This window comes from Pteropus vampyrus, unplaced genomic scaffold, assembly GCF_000151845.1.
Source record: "Pteropus vampyrus isolate Shadow unplaced genomic scaffold, Pvam_2.0 Scaffold11, whole genome shotgun sequence".
NCBI classification, from domain to species: domain Eukaryota; kingdom Metazoa; phylum Chordata; class Mammalia; order Chiroptera; family Pteropodidae; genus Pteropus; species Pteropus vampyrus.
The window spans coordinates 5,779,782-5,787,129 of NW_011888792.1; the positions used below are offsets into that span (position 1 = coordinate 5,779,782).

At 30.7% G+C, this 7,348-nt stretch overlaps 1 pseudogene; it reads left to right on the forward strand.

Moving 5' to 3' along the window:
- Window positions 1-304: 304 nt before the first annotated feature.
- LOC111732046 lies at window positions 305-423 on the forward strand (annotated as a pseudogene).
- The last annotated feature ends 6,925 nt before the right edge of the window (window positions 424-7,348 follow it).

Consider the following 7,348-nt stretch of genomic DNA (forward strand, 5'->3'; position numbering starts at 1 on the left):
CAAAGTGACAATAATCAAAACGCCATGGTATCAGCAAAAAAACAGACATCGGACCAGTAGAACAGAATCAGGAGTCCAGAAATAAACCCATGTTTACATAGGGAAATAATTTTCAACAAAGGAGCCAAAAATATACAGTGGAGAAAGATAAGCCTCTTCCATAAATGGTACTGGAAAAATGGGAAAGCCACCTGCAAAAGAATGAAACTAGACTGTTTGTTGTCTGTCACCACACACCAAAATTAACTAAAAATGGATTAAGGCCTGAACATAAGACCGCAAAAAATAAATTTTATAGAAGAAATGATAAGGTCATGCAATCCTGAACAAGCCCGATCCCATCTGATCTCGGAAGCTAAGCAGGGTCGGGCCTGGTTAGTATTTGAATGGGAGACCACCTAGGAATAACAGGTGCTGTAGGTGTTAAAAAAAAAAAGAAAAGAAAAGAAAAAGAAAACTAAAAAGCTTCTGCAGAGCAAAAGAAACCATCAACAAGGCAAAGATACAACTATCTGAATGGGAAAATATATTTGCAAGCAGCACCTTCGATTAGGACCTAATATCCAAAATAGACAAAGAACCCATAAAACTCAATAACAACAACAACAACAAAAACAATCCAATTAAAAAATGGACAGAGGACCTGAACAGACACTTCACCAAGAAGACAAATGGCCAACAAACATATGAAAGGATACTCAACTTCTCTAGCTATTAGAGAAATGTAAATCAAAACCACAATGAGATACCATCTCACACTTGTTAGAATTGCTGTTTTAAACAGGACAAGTTATAACAAGTTTTGGAGAGGATCCAGAGAAAGGAACCCTCATACACTGCTAGTGGGACTGTAAATTGGTATAGCCACTATGGAAAACAGTATGGAGGTTCCTCAAAAAACTAAGAATTGATCTACCATATGATCTAACAATCTCTCTACTGGGTATTTACCCCAAAGACTTGAAAACATATATTCAAAAAGATATTTGCACTGATATTCATAGCAGCATGATTCACAGTGGCCTGGACATGGAAGCAACCGAAATGTCCTACGATAGATGATTGGCTAAAGAAGCTGTGGTACATATATACAATGGAATATTACTCAGCTATAAGCAGAGATGAAATACTGCCATCTGCGACAACATGGATGGAACTTGAGATAATCATGCTAAGTGAAATAAGCCAGACAGAAAAAGTTGAAAATCGTATGATATCACATATATGTGAGATATAAATCTAAAAGCAACAAACAAACATGACAAACAAACAGAGACTCATGGACATGGACAGTGGACTAGTGGTTACCAGAGGGAAGAAGGGATGAGAGGAAGTAAATCAGAATAAAAGGGATCAAATATGTGGTGACAGAAAGAAATCTAACTATGGTCAGTGAACATACAATGCAAAATATATATGAATTACTGTTGAATTGTATACCTGAAACTTACCTAGATTTCGTTAACCAATGCCACCATAAATAAATAAATAAATAAATAAATAAATAAATAAATAAATAGGTAAGTGAATAAATTTCTATTTTCATATTATGTGATACTAATACTGATAAGTAATATTTCTTGAGCACTAAAAAAGATCCCAAAGTATACTGTTGTTAAATGAAGAAATTAGTCTTCAAGTCTAATCATAAGCAAGGACAGTATCTTCCCTAGATAAAGATTTTTGAATGACATATTTGTTTAATTAAAAGAACAGTTTTTCATTTTTAACAAAAAGTTAAAGTCTTTGCAAGAGGTTAAACAATTTTTATTGAAACATTTGCACACTATCAAAATGGCAGAACCAACCTAACACTAAATATTACAACCTGATCATGAAATAAATTTTTTTAGTTTTTTTTCCTGTTCAGGTTTTTTCTGTATTATTATTTAATGAAGTTCCAGTTAAAACTGTAAATTTTGTATTAATTAAAATACAATGAACTTATTCATACATGGACTACACTACAAAATTACTTATTATCATGATTTAAAGAACTAAAAATAAATATGCCAGAAAAATCTTATTCAATTAATTCCAATCTGACCAAGAAGCAAAATGCTTCTAAATTTATGTAATTTCTTATGTTAAATTTAAAATAACAAATTTTCTAACTACAGACTTGTGTTTTGAAAGTTAACAAACAGCAATTTTGTTTTTGCCTTTTCACAAAATAGATAACAAACATTTAAAAAAGAAAGAAAATTATAACGTGCTCAGAAGAGTTGCTTGAACAATTGAATAGATGAAAAAATAAACCAATCTGTGAAATGTCAAATTTTAATCAGGCAAGGAAGACAATTATCCTAACTAGTAGAATTATGCTAATTTTCATTGTTTCTTACATAATTAGATGACTGATATTCATCACTCTTTATTTGAAGCATTCTCTAGTGACCCTTACTAGAAAAGATAAGCCATGTTGGAGGCTCCTCTAGACATACATATTCTCATGAAGTAGAATATTTTGAAGTGTCTCTGTACAGTGGCCCTATTGGGGGCCCATAATATCATTATTTTATATAGATATAAATTCAGTTCAAAAATATAAAAATAGAAATCCCCCACATTATTAAAAATGGACTGATATCTTCAATGACTGACTAAATTGTGAAATGGTAGGGCATGTCATGAAAATGTTTCATGCTTAATGACAAAAATCTTCCAGCTTTTTAAAATTTACAATTTCATTGGTTAGTAGTAGTCAATAATCAAGTAGTGAAGTAGCAAAATATAACTAGGTAGTATGGTATCTATGCACAATTATGTGCTAACATTAAGAAATTATGCTGAACCATGGTAAAACTTACTGATTTCAGACTTTCTAATAAATACCACAAGAAGAAAAAACTGTTTTCCATTATATGTTTTGATTATTCTTTCCAATTCTCAAGGAGAATTAAAGGTATAAATCTAAAATATATTTTTAGTTCCAGAAATTCTTGTTTCCAAATACACACCCTAAGAAATTCCTCTTATTTATCCAAACTCAGCTCTCTTTAAGAATATTCATGTAACAAGCATAATACACATCCAAGATCTAACGATGTGGACTAACTACAGAAGAAACCATGTCTCATAAGGCCATATCTAGTTATACAAAGAAAACTGAATAAGCGAAATAATTCAAAAGCATCTATTATGCTCTTGTATTTACATTTACATTTAATGCTATTGTCCTTTGGTGTTTTATGCATTCAATGTGTGAGCACCACACAAGTAGATATTATAATGAATAGTTTAAAATTTTTCAGCTTCTCAATCTGAAAGATGAGATAGGTAGTTTAATATCATAAATATATATATATTTAAAAAAAAAGAAATATATATATTTCTTTTTTTTTTCCTGTCTCTGTTTGAATCCACTCCACAAGCTCCTTTACTATTGCTTTGCCAGGTTTTTTCAGCTATCAAAATTCTAAAAGGAAATATTTTACCCAACATTTTAATGGCATCTGTACATTTCAGCTCTTAGTATCTTTACTCTAATAAATGACCTATCATCTGCTAAGGGAATAGTTTATTTGACTTACTAATGGCCAATGCCATCACAATTAGTAAATAAAATTGAAATAGAATAACCAACGAATACAGGTTAATAAGTCAAGAGCTCCGGTGATGTGTAACACATTGGCCAGGATACAGAATTTTAAAAATCTGATAAAGAGAAATGCCAATTCAGAATAAGAGCAATAATAAAATATGTCCTCTTTAAACAACAAGACTTAAAAACAAAAATATGTAATATAATGTATATTCACATATATTTTACATATAACTTTAATCGTATTATTGAACACATTTACTTTATACTATTTGTTCAAATACTATCTTATTATTATTGACTTCCTCTTCCTTGCCAGCTGCCACCATTTACTTATTTTCAGTTAAACCAAGATAGTATTTTCTTAAAGACAAAACTGTGAATTAGAATGTAAGATAATTAATTTTATGTCGGATACTTAAAGAACCATCAGATCGTCAGTAATCTATTTTTTTGTTTGTTTTATTTTTGAAGTTGTTAATTCATTGAGCTCTGCAGTCAATTATGTTGTCAAATAAAAAGGCAATGAGTGGACTATAAGGAAAAGTAAGTCAAAATCTGTTTTTTTCTTTGCTTTAATAAAAAACAGTGGCAACCGTGTAATCCTCCTCTGTGAAGAACTGATCAATTTAAACCAAGTATGATCACACACATTTGATTTTTACAATGATTTAATGCTTATAATATAAAACATCCAAATTGAAGAATTGTTATTTTACCAAGGAAAAAGTCATGATTTTCCCCAAAGAAAGTAACACAAAGAAACATTGGCGGAAGATTCCAGCACTTACATGTTTTAATATATCTTGAGCATGTCCCAGATTTAGTAACTGCTTGCCCTCTTCAATTTATTATCATCCAAGCATTTTAATTTTTATTAAATAAGATTCCTCATAAAGACTCCTACTTCAAGTACAGTCTTAACTTTATTTGTTCTTCATAGTTTAAGATCTTTCAGGTAATGCTTTTATTTAAATTTAACTGATTTCTCAAAAAGAAGTCTAAATGCTAAATGTATGTCATGTGGTAAGGCTCAAATATCCGGGACCCAAGATTGATACAGTATTTAGTATACTGTATGGTTGCATCAGTCATTCTGTTTAAAATGCATGCACACATATTTGAACTACCCTTCAAATAAGTAGATATTTGAAGGTGAAACATTAGGAAAATTTTCAGGGTATCCAGAAAGAATCTTCATATCGGAAAGTGCCAAATGGACTTTAGAAATTGCTGCTATATTTATAAGCAGAATACAAAATGTGAACACCACATGTAACCCTGTGAATTTAAAGCAAAATATACAATATACAGATTAATTCAGGTATAATATAATTTTAGTCGAAACATACAATTCCATTGTTTTGCTTAATAACTTGGAAAGAGTATTTGACTTATTTTTATAATAAAGAATTTTTAAAAATCACATAAAATGTCCTAGATATTATTTGTAGCAAATCCTAATATTCTAACTAGACAGAAAGATCATAGTCCATATGTGTTTTTCCTTTATGTTCATAGCATCTAGTAGAGTGCCTAGAATAAAATAGGTAATTAATAAATATTTGTGAAGTTAATAAACAGATGTTTTTACCATCTACTGTATATCCAACACTGTACCAAATGATATGAAGGCTACAGAAATACCTGATCTTCAGGGTATCCAAAAACCTTCTGAAAGTGTATTTTAAAGTAAAGCAAATGTGTGTGTACATATGTGTGTCTGTTGTGTGTGCATGTGTGAATTTTTAAGTAATTGTAAATTTAGACTTGAAGGGATCTGTTATTTTGTAATATGTTAAGAATTTCATGTTTAAAAAGGCAAATTGAATCTCAGATTTGTTTAAAAAAAAGCTTGACTGTAATCTAACTAAATGGAAGAGAAGAACATCTAGAGAAAGAGAACTTTTTGGGAAAGCCTCCTATGTTAGCTACTACCAGGTTTTTAAATTTTTTTTTCAATTTTATTGAAGTATGATTGATAAAAATTGTACATTTTAAGGTGTACCATGTGATGTTTTGATATACAGATATATTTTTAAATGATTATCACAATCAAGCTATTAACATATGCATCTCACATAGTTACCCTTTTTTTGTGGTAAAAACACTTGAGATCTACTGTTAGTAAATTTTGAATATACAACACATTCTTAATTATAGTCACCATGCTGTAGGTCTCCAGAATTTAATCATCTTATGGCTGAAAGTGTATATTCTTTGACTAATATCATGCCATATTTCTTATTCCCTACCCCCATTCTACTCTCACTATGAATTTGGCATTTATCTTTTTAGATTCCACACTTAAATGAGATAATACAATATGTGTCTTTCTGTGTCTGGTTGATTTCAGTTAGCCTAATGTCCTCCATATTCATCCATATTGTCTCAAAAGGCATGATTTTCTTCTTTTTAGAGGCTGAATAATATTCCATTGTGTGTATATACACTACATTTTCTTTATCCATTCATCTGTGGATGGACACTTGGTTGTTTCCATATCTTGCATGTTCTGAGTAATGCTGCAGTAAACATGGGGATGCAGATACTTTTTTAAGACGGTGATTTTATTTCCTTGGGATATATACCGAGAAGTAGACTTGCTGGATTAATTTTAATTGATCTATTTAGTAGTTCTACTTTTAATTTTTTAAGGAAGATTTATACTATTTTCCATAATGACTATACCAATTTACATTCCTATCAACAGTATACCAGGGTTCCCTTTTCTCCACATCCTCACCAACACTTATTATCTTCTGACTTTTTGATAATAGCCTTCTTAGGTGTGAAGTGATAGCAAAAATAAACAAATAGGAACCATATCAAACTTGCTTCTATACAACAAAGGAAACAGTTAACAAAGTGAAAAGACAACCTATGAAATGAGAGAAAAAATTTTTGCAAATCACATATCTGATAAGAGGTTAATATCTAAAATATGTCAGGAACACATACAACTCTATAGCAAAGAAATCAACACGATTAAAAAATGGTCAAAGGACCTGAATAAACTTTTTTCCAAAGACATACAGATGACCAACAGGTATGTGAAAAGATGCTCGACATCACTAATCACCAGGGAAATGGAAATCAAAGAGAACTTTAATTATATGCTAGCTAGGGAGAAGGTTTTGATGAATCATGGAATACTAGTCACAGAAGGCAATCTTGACTGTACCCATTCTTTCAGCTTTCTATAGAGGAGACTCATCTAACAGAACTCAAATATTCTGGTTCAATTTTTAAGATCAGATTTCTTGTGAAGAAATAAAAGAGGACTGTGAACATAGAAGATTTTCAGTCCCATTGGCAAGACCATGCATAGAGTAAGATGGATGAATCAGGCTATTGTAGCATTTTTTAGTTTTTAGCATATGATTTTCTAACTTTAATTTTTCTGATGTCATGCTCAAAATATCCTGATTATTACATAACTCTCCATAACTTTCCTACAGAAAAGAATGCATTTGTCTTCTGCTATTTAGAACCGGAGTATGCCTGTTACTTGATAGTCATTTCTCCTTATATGGTAATAAATTATTTGATTACTTTTTCATTCCCTCTTATTTTTGCATGGAAAGAAAACGAACTGACATGGATATAGATCTATTCTCAAGTCTGTGAAAATGTGTATTTCATTATTAATTTTATAAAAAATTTCATAAACTTGGATGATAAGTTTTTATAAGAGAAATGGATTTGGTTTCTATGTATTGAGAAACCAAAATTCAGGGCCTTTAATGCTGAGAGGTGGTGAATTTGCTATTCATCAGATAGCAAATTCCATTATGAGGCCAT